General features: G+C 44.2%; 1 protein-coding gene across 3 annotated transcripts in view; it reads right to left on the reverse strand.

Moving 5' to 3' along the window:
* NCK1 (NCK adaptor protein 1) overlaps nucleotides 1-7061 on the reverse strand; it is a 117212-nt gene extending 110151 nt beyond the window's left edge. Inside the window, exon 1 of one of the 3 annotated variants that reach the window (XM_056564367.1) lies at nucleotides 7037-7061. The gene's annotated coding sequence lies outside the window, so the exon portion shown is untranslated. Of the gene's footprint in view, nucleotides 1-2952; nucleotides 3135-3316; nucleotides 3341-7036 lie in introns of those variants that run through there. The other 2 variants (XM_056564365.1, XM_056564363.1) reach the window with 2 other exon arrangements.
* Between the last annotated feature and the right edge of the window lie 5555 nt (nucleotides 7062-12616).

Below are 12616 nucleotides of genomic sequence, written 5' to 3' on the forward strand. Positions count from 1 at the left end.
ACGCAACAACAGGTTCCTACATTTTTCCACAAAAAAAAATGTTTAGATCATAAAACCCTATGGCAGTGTTTTTATCAAACAGGGTGTCTCTGGCTGTTGCAAAACTACAACTCCCAGCATGCCCGGACAGCCTTTGGCTGTCCGGGCATGCTGGGAGTTGTAGTTTTGCAACAGCCGGAGAAACATTGCTTGGAAAACACTGCCGTAAAGTGATCCTTCGGAACTGTGGGAGGGGGGGGGTCGTATCCATAATACGAATGTAAAACGTATCCATACTCCAGATTTAGAATACCTTTTACTGTATGATTTTTTTTTTTATAAAGGTCACTACTAGAGATGAGCCAATTTACAGTAAATTCGATTCGTCACAAACTTCTCGGCTCGGCAGTTGATTTCTTATCCTGCATAAATTAGTTCAGCTTTCAGGTGCTCCGGTGGGCTGGAAAAGGTGGATACAGTCCTAGGAGACTCTTTCCTAGGACTGTATCCACCTTTTCCAGCCCACCGGAGCACCTGAAGGCTGAACTAATTTATGCAGGATAAGTCATCAACTGCCAAGCCGAGAAGTTCGTGACGAATCGAATTTACTGTAAATTCGCTCATCTCTAGTCACTACTCCAGCAAAGAATTTTTTTTATTTTTTATTTTTATATATTTTTTTTTTTAACTCCCTGGCTCTCACACTGAAAAGTGAAACTTGGAAAATGATCCCCTATCACCACGGTAAGGGATAACAAGCCGATTGTGGGGGTCTTACTGCTTGGATACCCGCAGATCGTGAAAACAGAGGAAATATGCCCATTGAATAAAATGATGCACAACGGGCACGTGCGGCCAGTGCCCCATTCATTCTCTATGGGACTTCCAAACATTGCCAAGCTCAGCTCTTCATTCTCGTGATCAGTAAAGGGGGACCCAAAGGTCTGCCCCCACCGATCACCTTGTTATGCCCTGTCCTATGGATAGGGGATAACTTTGAGAGTTATGAATACCCCTTTAAAAGAACCAACCTACTTACGGTACTTATCCTCTTACCAAGAGGCTTTCCAAGTCACACAGATGGACCAGAAGCCACTTTGTTTAGGTCTATGTACTATGGATATTCCATTCTTGCAGCTGAACCCAACTGGTTGCAACGCAATGCAACAGTGTTTCCGGCGCACATGCGCCAGATGGCGGATTTTGAGCATAGACTGTAGAATTCGGCCATGCTCAGTGTACACTGCGACATTTCGGAAGCGGTACTTCCCACGAGGATCGGGATTCCGCCGAAAGCATGAAAATATGTATTCTTTTAGCTGAATGTGCTTTTAAGTCCATCGCTTATTTCTGTGGTACATGGGTGCCAAGAGACTCATGTTGAGCAACTTAGATGCTAGAGTGGTGCTTTAGGCTCACAACTGTTTGAGGAACTGAAGCGGCTCCTGTCATCTCTACTCTGCTTTCTTAGAAAGCTGCATGGTCTGCCCAATATACACAATGGCAGATGATGGTGCCACCCAGAATAAGCCAAGCAGAGCTGTCCGGATATGAATTGGCACCACTTCCAAGTCAATACCAGCTCCCATCTCTTAGGGTAAGTTCACACGAGCGGATTTTTTTGCGGGGGCTAGGCTCTTCTCGGCTGTCCGCAGCAGATTTTCCGCAGTGGAATTTACGCTGCGGAAAATCCGCTGCAGTCCCTACTGACTTCAATGGGGCTTGTGGCGGATTTTCCACAGCGTAAATTCCGCCGCGGAAAATCTGCTGCGGACAGCCGAGAAGAGCCCGCCCCCTTTCAAATACGCAGCGGAAAACTCGCAAGAAAATCCGCCCGTGTGAACGTAGCCTAATGCAGTGATCTCCAAAATGTGAACCTCTAGCAGTTGCAGAACTATAGTATGCTGGGAGTTGTAGTTTTTCAAAAGTTGTAGGTCCAGTTTGGAGACCAATGTGCATCTTTCAATGGGTTACGATTATCACTAAGTTATGCCACCAACAACACCCAAAAATCAAAAATAAATGGTCAACTGATTTTATAGCAGTGATGAGCAAGTAAAAAAAAAAAAAAAGCCAAATACAGATATGACAGCTGGGCTGCATCCGACATGTGTAGGGCTCTGTTCACATTTGTGTTGGAGCCTCCATTCCACATTGAGGAAAAACAGTACAATGACTGATCCCATTAAAAGTCAATGTCGTCTCTCAGGTGACAGATCTGGGACATCTATGACAGAACACAAAGCTGGAAGTAAGAATGTGAACAGTGACTATAGTGGACGGAACAGCCAACCAATCCAGACACAGCTGCGTTCTTCCTGCAAAACTACAACTCCCAGCATGCCCTGAAAGCCGAAGGGCCACAGCTTAGAAAACACTCAGCCGACAGATGTCAGGGCATGCTGGGAGTTGTGGTTTTGCTAGACTGGAGGGCCACAACTTGGAAAACCCTCAGCCGACAGATGTCAGGGCATGCTGGGAGTTGTAGTTTTGAAATGGCTGTAGACACACTGCGGAAGCACTCAGCCAAAGGCTGTCAGGCTATGCTGGGAGTTGTAGTGTTGCAATGGTTAGGCTTCCCAACGAGCGTGCCTCCAGCTGTTTCAAAACTACAACTCCCAGCATGCCAGGGCATGATATAAAAACAGATATAAAGTTATAGTACATTAGGTGGGGGCTCCATACACCCCACATACAGATGGAGAATGAATGGGGGGGTAGCCACATGCTCTAGCGCCATTCAAGTCTACGGGAGTACAGCATAGGGGATCCCCATTATCCACATGAGAGGGGATCCCCCTATATATATATATATATATATATATATATATATATATATATATATATATACATACACACACAGCTACAGCCCATCCAGGTATACAGAGGATGCACCCCAGGCCTCGCACTGCAGAGCACACACCGCAGACAATGAAGCCCCTGCCGCACACATCGGCCGCCGTACACACTCACCTGAACCGCTGCGGCTCCGCACACAAGTTCCCCGGGCTCCCGGAGCAACCCCACCAGCCGGCTGTACTGTCCACCGCCCGCAATACCGACCTCCACCGACTACAGACAGCGGAACCAGCCAACCCCGCCTACAAAACCAGGCCCAGGCAACGTAGCCAACCCCGCCTCCTGATAACTACGCCCACCTCCTTCCCCCACCCCCTCAGTATTAACTCCTCCGCCCCCGCTGTAATCAGAAACTCTTAAAAGCGAGATAAGGAGCAAGACACTAGCGGCACGGAAAGGGTTTACTGGGCGTGGCCAGCACTGTCGCGGGTGTCAATCATCACTGGCTGACCGGTGACGTAGAACTCAAGTAACTTACGGCCACGCCCACCGAAGCCGTTTCCTCCAGCACGAAGGATGAATGATTGGATGACGTCAGCCAGAGGCAAACGCATGCGCGGAATGTGCTGCTCTCTGGCGTGACAGTAGAAGAAAAAAAAAAAAACGCTGCAAAGGATTGTGACGTCATGATGGTATTCGATTTTTGTCTAGACTGCAATCGTGACGTGACACGGGGCGTTATACTATGTCATAACAGCTATAATAGCTATCACTATATCTCCAGACTGCGGACCTCCAGATGTTACAAAACTACAACTCCCAGCATGCCCGGAGAGATCACTGCCACATAAGATACTTACAGCTGCAGGCACTGATGGAGTCACCACTGGCTGTAGTATCTAATCTCAGAATACAGTGACCCCCCGACCTACGATGGCCCCGACATACGATCATTTCAACATACAATGCTTTTGTATGTCGGGGCCATCGCATAAACGGCTATCCGGCAGCGCAGACTGCTTCAGCATGCTGCAGGCTAGCCGTTTACAGTGCCCCGTGTGGTCCGCTGACAATCACATGTCCTCGGGGCTCCGGCGCGTCCTCTTCGGGATCCCCTGCATCGTCGGCGCTCTCCATCGTCGTCATCACATCGCTGCTCACGCCGTCTCGTCATCCAATAGGAGAGGCGTGCATAACGACGTGATGGCGGCGACGGAGGGCGAGGATGCTGGGGAAGCAGAGGCCTTGCCGGAGCATTGGGGACACCCCTGGGAAACGGCGACAGCGATGGAAGGCGACATCCAGAGCAGCGGTGACGGCCCGGAGTGGCGGGGACAGGTGAGTACAACCTCCAATACCAGTGGTCTTCAACCTGTGGACCTCCAGATGTTGCAAAACTACAACTCCCAGCATGCCTGGACAGCCGTTGGCTGTCCGGGCATGCTGGGTGTTGTAGTTTTGCAACATCTGGAGGTCCGCAATTTGTAGACCACTGTCCTATACTTTACATTTCATGGATCCCTCAACATACGATGGTTTCAACAAACAATGGTCCATTTGGAACGGATTACCATCGTATGTTGAGGGACCACTGTATATCTTAAAGAAAAAAAATGATATATAGATTGATAGATAGAGATAGATTTGAGATAGATAGATAGATATGAGATAGATAGAGATAGATTTGAGATAGATAGATAGATAGATATGAGAGATAAATAGATAGATAGATAGATATGAGATAGAAAGATAGATAGATAGATATGAGATAGATAGATATGAGATAGATAGATTTAGCCCAGCAGCCTGCACCTGCAAGCCAAGTTTTTACAATAGTTTGGATTAATAGTGCTGGCCAACTTATTCTTTGGTTAGATAGATAGATAGATAGATAGATATTAGATAGATAGATAGATATGAGATAGATAGATGCGATAGATAGATATGACATAGATATGAGATAGATAGATATGAGATAGATAGATACAGCAACTGGAGAATACAGCAGCACACTGCTAGCACAAAGATATAGATGAAAGATGAGTATATAGATAGAACATGAAAAGCTATACAGCTATGGTGCAATAATTGAAAATATGAAACTATGAAATTATGAGGTACTTAGCTTGCAAATTGCTATTTGGCCGCCAAATTTTCAAGCTAAGTACCTCATAATTTCGTAGTTTCATATTTTCATTTATTGCACTACAGCTGTATAGCTTTTCATGTTCTATCTATATACTCATGTTTTATGTATATACTCATGTCTTTGTGCTAGCAGTGTGCTGCTGTATTCTCCTGTTGCTGTATATTTAGCCCAGCAGCCTGCACCTACCTGTAAGCCAGGTCTATACAATAGTTTGGAATCATTTAGGCAGCATTTATTCACTTATACTCTTTTTATTCTTTCTATCTTACTCACTGCATGATCATTATTTGGGTGCATTAGGTCACCATCTATTATATTTTCCTATGTTCACGTGTGGCTTGCTGTGTTTTACTCTTTCACTCACTCCCGTTCCCTTCTCTCACTTCACTCATCCTCGCACTTTCTCCTTTTTTGATTTATTTCGCTTTGCTCACATGGTACACTTATCACTTGCCTTTACTTCTTCTTCCCCTCTGCGCCTGCGCGCTTTCTTCTCTATTTTTCGCTTGCGCCGTTTGATTCGGACTGCGCCTGCGCTTTCCTGCTTGGGAGCCCGGTCATGTGGTTGATGTACCACATGACCGTATCCGATTGCGATAGAACTCAGTGCGCCTGCGCACGCGTTCTTTAAGCCCGGTCACGTGATCACATTGATCATGTGACTCGGCTCTTTACCGGAAGTACGCCAACGGCGTCCCGGATATGTGAGCTCTGGCGGACACTAGCTCCAGGCAAACCCGGAACATCATTGGATATAGCCTGATCCTATGGGCGGGGATACTTTTTAAGATGTATTGATTGGGGAAATTTATGTCAATCTTGATGTGATGAGATGTAATTGGCTGTGATGCGTCATATAAGGCCAGTGAGAAGGTAGGATAGCCACACCCCCCGAGGAAGCCATTTAGTGGTGAAACGATCGTTGGGGTTGGTAGGTAAGGTCTGGCATACTTGTTCCCTCTGGTCCTTGGGTTTGATCCCTTTGTTTATTCTCTCCCTGCCCTCGTGCTTGCGTTCAGCAGCCATTTGGTGCGTCTCCACCTCTGACATATACTTTGATTGCCCTTTGACCTCGTATTTATATCTATATTTATTACTTCTCTATACTCAGTTCTAGTCCTCACCTACCCATCTGTAGTATTTTCTGGTGCCTTGTTTTTATTATGTACTTGTGCTATCGTCTTTTAATTAATGATATACTTCAATAAAGATTTTGTTAACTTTCTTCCATTTCTTGTTTAGTTATTCATTTGTGCATAATTTTTTCTGTATTTTTGGTGGTGCTTCTATCTTGCACATTACTTACCTCTTTGAGGTATAGTCTCTTATGTAGGTGTTTAATCAATAGTGCTGGCCAACTTATTCTTTGGTTAGATATATAGATAGATAGATAGATAGATAGATAGATATGAGATAGATAGATAGAGAGAGATATGAGATAGATAGATAGATGGATAGATATGAGATAGATAGATAGGGAGAGATATGAGATAGATAGATGGATAGATATGAGATAGATAGATAGATAGATAGATATATTTTAGATGTATATGAGATAGATATGAGATAGATAGATAGATAGATAATAGCAAATATAATGCAGCACTCCACAGGTAGCAAATAAAGGTGGTTTTATTCCATCATGTGCATAGACAACGTTTCGCCAGCCTCACACTGGCTTTTTCAAGTGAATCATAGTGATACAGGTGGGTATTTATAGACCGCCCACCAAGTCATGTGACATAGGTAATACATGATTTGCATATGTAAACACAAAGGAGATCAATGTAAACTGTGCAATCGAGAATGCAGATCATCATGTACATAGGGGTAGATTTATCAAAACCTGTCTGGAGGAAAAGTTGCCCAGTTGCCCATAGCAACCAATCAGCTCGCTTCTTTCATTTTTAACAAGGCCTCTGCAAAATGAAAGAAGCAATCTGATTGGTTGCTATGGGCAACTGGGCAAGTTTTCCTTTGCACAGGTTTTGATAAATCTCCCCCATAGAGATCATTTAGTATACAGACATCTAATAAACATCCAGTATCTAAACAAGTGTGTTTTTCATGATACATAAAAATAGTGCAGTGATAGTAATCAATAATTACGTGCATAGCTGTGAAAGCCTTCCGGGGTCCCGCCGCGATGCTTCCTGATTCCAGATGCCAGACGCCGTGTGTGTAGTGTGCATCGCGATGGAGGAGAAGTACTTCCGGGTCGGGGGAGAACAGGATACCAGGAGCGCATCCTCGCATCCATGGTAACCCGACTTCGGATCGTGCCGTGGCTGGCGCATGCTCAGAAGGTTCCTGTGTGTCAGTAAAGAATGCTCATGCGCATAGTAGCGCCGTGATACAGACAATGTCCATATAATCGCATAGTAGACAGACCATGTATCTTGTCCCCTAGTGTATAAGCGTCCAGGTCACATAAATAGGAAAAAGATGTAGTAACTCCTGGGGACAGCACATTGGATCCAACTAGGAAATAGTAGGAACAACATGATGAAAGAAAGCAAGTAGTCAGTTGCAGTCACCGATACTCAGAGGTTCTATACAGATAACAGATGGTCCACTTTGCTATCTCATGGTTGCCCTTGGAAACCGACAGGTGTAGCAGCAGACTGTAAAGACTGTATCTCGTGGTTGCCCTTAGAAACCGACAGGTGTAGTAGCAAACTGTAAAGGTAAAAAGTATTAAAGAAGGGTAATGACTGACTCCAGTCGGCGTACATGAGCCTACTCCGCTCTCCAGACACATATCTATGAATTTACCGGTGTGTATGAACCGGAGCCGTTTTGCCATCAGCTTGCATGGACCTTTTCATCGGTGTATATGGACCGATATCTGTATCGTGATGGTCTGTAGGAGTAACAGCTGGAATATAGGAAAGTATAAAGTGTTAGAATAATCCAAATAACTCCATCATGCAAGAGCATTCATCTTTGGGCACAGATTACAGAGTCCTAAGCGTATCAGGTCCTGCATTCTGGGAGTGTCTTATGAGTATTGTCCATGGACATGGACTATCTCCGCATCAGACTAGTATCAATACCCCCAAGCATATAGGGTAATCTACTGTTGTCCTGTCCCTGTGGCCCACGCTATCTTGGGACCTATATCCAATTCGCCCCTCATGCAGAGAACAATCATGCTGGAGTATAAATGGTCAGCTAGTAGGTCCATAAGTAAGGAAGATGATACATAAAGGTAAGTATATGGAGGGGGAGCTATGTCAATTACCCAAAGAGAAAAGGATGAAGAGTAGTTGTTGCTGTATGATCATATGCTGTCTTCTCGAAGGTATGTGGATCAAGTGAAGAGTAAAATGAAGTTTATGTAGAGCAAAATAGAGCCCGTGGAGCGGAATAGCATCAAGGCAGGTACCCGGAAGGCATGTGAACTAAAATAAAGAAAAAGAGAAGGCAAATTAGTTACAAGGATTAATCACTATTCACCTCTAGCAGGGTTCATGCATTCCCTCCCCTGGGGCTAGACACATTAACGCTTCAACATCTTTGGTAGGACAGTGAACTCCACATTGTGTCCATTGGGTTTAAGTGTATTAAGGCTGTGGATCCACTTGAGTTCTCTGACCTGGAGGGAGGCTATTCTGTCGCCCCCTCTTTTGGGGGGAGGAATATAGACAACAATCATGCATTTGAGATCGGCCTCTGTGTGTCCCACTTCAGTGAAGTGTTTGGACACAGGGAGGTCCAGGCGTTTTTTTTCTGATGGAATATCTATGTTGGTTCAGCCTTGTTTTAAAGTCATTTTTCGTTTCCCCTACGTATAGGTATTTACATGGGCACCAAAGAATGTACACAACATGGTCGCTGTCACAGGTTAAGTAGAATTTAAAGGGAAATACTTTCTGGGTATTAGGATGTATAAATGTGGTGCCTTTCTATAAGTACTTACATTTAACACAGCGCGGGCAGGGAAAGCAACCCTTAGCTTTTACAGATAAGTATTTCTGTTGTTTACCTGGTCCATAGATGTCAGCTTTGACCAAATGGTCCCTAAGGTTATGTGCTCTGCGGTAAGACATGAGTGGAGGTATTTGAAACTCAAATATCTGAGGATAGTTGTCTTTCACCAAATGCCAGTGTTTCTTGATAGCTGAAGCTATATTATTGGAGACCTCATTATAGGTGGAAATAAATGGGATCCTAAGGGATTGGTCTTTCTTGTGTGTAAAGTGTTTACCCTTGCGCCTTTCTGTCCTGACCTTCTGTACATGTTTGGAAATTATGTTTCTGGGATAGCCCCTATCACTAAATTGTTTGACCATTCGGTCAACTGCAGCATCAAATTTGTTATCCATATCAGTGATACGGCTGGCTCTCAGTAGCTGACTATACGGTAATGAGGATATCATGGGCCTAGGGTGAGATGATTCAAATTTCAATAAATTATTCCAATCAATTGGCTTGTGGTAGAGATCTGTGGTCAGTCTATTGTTGGAGATGGAAACCTTGGTGTCTAGAAAATTAACTGTGTTGTCTGAATGTGCTAATGTAAATTGGAGATTAGAATCAACACTGTTCAGGTAATTGTGAAAGTCAGTCAGTTCATCAGTACTGCCCGTCCAGACGAGGAAGATGTCGTCAATGTACCTCCACCACCCCAGGAGGTTCCTGGAATGGTGGGATACAAAGACGACATCCTCCTCGAAGTCCGCCATCACGATGTTGGCGTACGTGGGCACCATATTACTCCCCATCGCGGTCCCACGTAGCTGTATGTAGTACTTATCGTTGAATGTAAAGTAGTTATTTTCTAAAACGAAAGAGAGTAGTTGCATGATAAAATCAGTTTGTTGAGAACCTCCTGGGGTGGTGGAGGTATATTGATGACATCTTCCTTGTCTGGACGGGCAGTACTAATGAACTGACTGACTTTCACAATTACCTGAACAGTGTTGATTCTAATCTCCAATTTACATTATCACATTAAGACAACACAGTTAATTTTCTAGACACCAAGGTTTCCATCTCTAACAATAGACTGACCACAGATCTCTACCACAAGCCAACTAATTGCAATACTTTATTGAAATTTGAATCATCTCACCCTAGGCCCATGATATCCTCATTACCGTATAGTCAGCTACTGAGAGCCAGCCGTATCACTGATACGGATAACAAATTTTATGCTGCAGTTGACCGAATGGTCAAACAATTTAGTTATAGGGGCTATCCCAGAAACATAATTTCCAAACATGTACAGAAGGTCAGGACAGAAAGACGCAAGGGTAAACACTTTACCCATAAGAAAGACCAATCCCTTAGGATCCCATTTATTTCCACCTATAATGAGGTCTCCGATAATATAGCTTCAGCTATCAAGAAACACTGGCATTTGGTGAAAGACAACTATCCTCAGATTAGGGAGTTTCAAATACCTCCACTCATGTCTTACCGCAGAGCACATAACCTTAGGGACTATTTGGTCAAAGCTGACATCTCTGGACCAGGTAAACAACAGAAATACTTATCTATAAAAGCTAAGGGTTGCTTTCCCTGCCTTCGCTGTGTTACATGTAAGTACTTACAGAAAGGTACCACATTCATACACCCTAATACCCAGAAAGTATTTCTCATTAAATTCTACTTAACCTGTGACAGCGACCATGTTGTGTACATTCTTTAGTGCCCATGTAAATACCTATACGTAGGGGAAACGAAAAATGACTTTAGAACAAGGCTGAACCAACATAGATACTCCATCAAAAAAAAAACTCCTGGACCTCCTTGTGTCCAAACACTTCACTGAAGTGGGACACACAGAGGCCGATCTCAAATGCATGATTGTTGACTATATTCCTCCCCCCAAAAGAGGGGGCGACAGAATAGCCTCCCTCCAGGTCAGAGAACTCAAGTGGATCCACAGCCTTAATACACTTAAACCCAATGGACACAATGTGGAGTTCACTGTCCTACCAAAGATGTTGAAGCGTTACAATGGACATTGTCTGTATCCCGGCGCTACTATGCGCATGAGCATTCTTTACTGACACACAGGAACCTTCTGAGCATGCGCCAGCCACTGCACGATCCGGAGTCGGGTTACCATGGATGCGAGGACTCGCTCCTGGTATCCTGTTTTCCCCCGACCCGGAAGTACTTCTCCTCCATCGCGATGCACACTACACACACGGCGTCTGGCATCCGGAATCAGGAAGCATCGCGGCGGGACCCCGGAAGGCTTTCACAGCTATGCACGTAATTATTGATTACTATCACTGCACTATTTTTATGTATCATCAAAAACACACTTGTTTAGATACTGGATGTTTATTAGATGTCTGTATACTAAATGAGCACTATGTACATGATGATCTGCATTCTCGATTGCACAGTTTACATTTATCTCCTTTGTGTTTACATATGCAAATCATGTATTACCTATGTCACTTGAATTGGTGGGCGGTCTATAAATACCCACCTGTATCACTATGATTCACTTGAAAAAGCCAGTGTGAGGCTGGCGAAACGTTGTCTATGCACATGATGGAATAAAACCACCTTTATTCGCTACCTGTGGAGTGCTGCATTATATTTGCTATTGTCTGGATTAAGGAACCGGCGGACCCAGGTTCCAGCTATGCGGGCACCCCGAATTTCATCTATACTCTGGATTTTGGTTGTGCCGTTTTTATTTGCTTTCGATAGATAGATATGAGACAGATAGATAGATATGAGATAGATAGATATGAGATAGATAGATAGATATACAGCAACAGAAGAATGCAGCAGCACACTGCCAGCACAAGGATATAGGTGAAACATGAATATGTTAAAACAGTTAAAACATGGAGAGCTATACAGCTATGGTGTAATAGATGCAAATGTGAAACTATGAAATAGTGATGCACTTTGCTCTCAAATTTGTCTTCGCTGGCGTTCAAATAGCTTGGACCGTCCCACCGCGATAAGGTGACCTCATTGGGACGGACCCTACTCTGTGAATTTGCCTCTGTGTGAACAGTTCAGTAAGCATGGCAGGATCTGGAACATCCAAGACACCTTATATACACCTAATAGAGGTGGGTGGGGTGCAAGGCCAACATGGAGGTAGCCACTCCCCCGTATGGGCAATACAGACAAAGAATAAGTCAGCCAGCACTTTAGTTGATACCAAACTATTATATGGACCTGGCCTGCAGGTGCACGCTGGCGGAGACAAATTTGCGAGCTAAGTGCCTCACTATTTCATAGTTTCACATTTGCATCTATTACACCATAGCTGTATAGCTCTCCATGTTTTAACTGCATATTCATGTTTCACCTATATCCTTGTGCTGGCAGTGTGCTGCTGCATTCTTCTGTTGCTGTATATCTAGCCTAGTAGCGTGCACCTGTAGGCCAGGTCCATATAATAGTTTGGTATCAACTAAAGTGCTGGCTGACTTATTCTTTATCTAGATAGATAGATATGAGATAGATAGATAGATAGATAGATGATGCCCTTGATTATTTATTATAGGCAGCACAAACTGGTGATAACAATAATATGGCATGACACCTTTACTGACTGCAACTAATGCCAGGACTGATGACAAAACTACATCTGTTGTTTAGGATCCACAGGTCCAGCCAGGTCCGTCATGGTGCCGCTCAGGGTGTATGGAGGGGCTCATGACTCCAGCCCACTCCATACCCGGTGAACCCCAGCTGTTTTCA

This window comes from Hyla sarda, chromosome 3, assembly GCF_029499605.1.
Source record: "Hyla sarda isolate aHylSar1 chromosome 3, aHylSar1.hap1, whole genome shotgun sequence".
NCBI lineage: Eukaryota > Metazoa > Chordata > Amphibia > Anura > Hylidae > Hyla > Hyla sarda.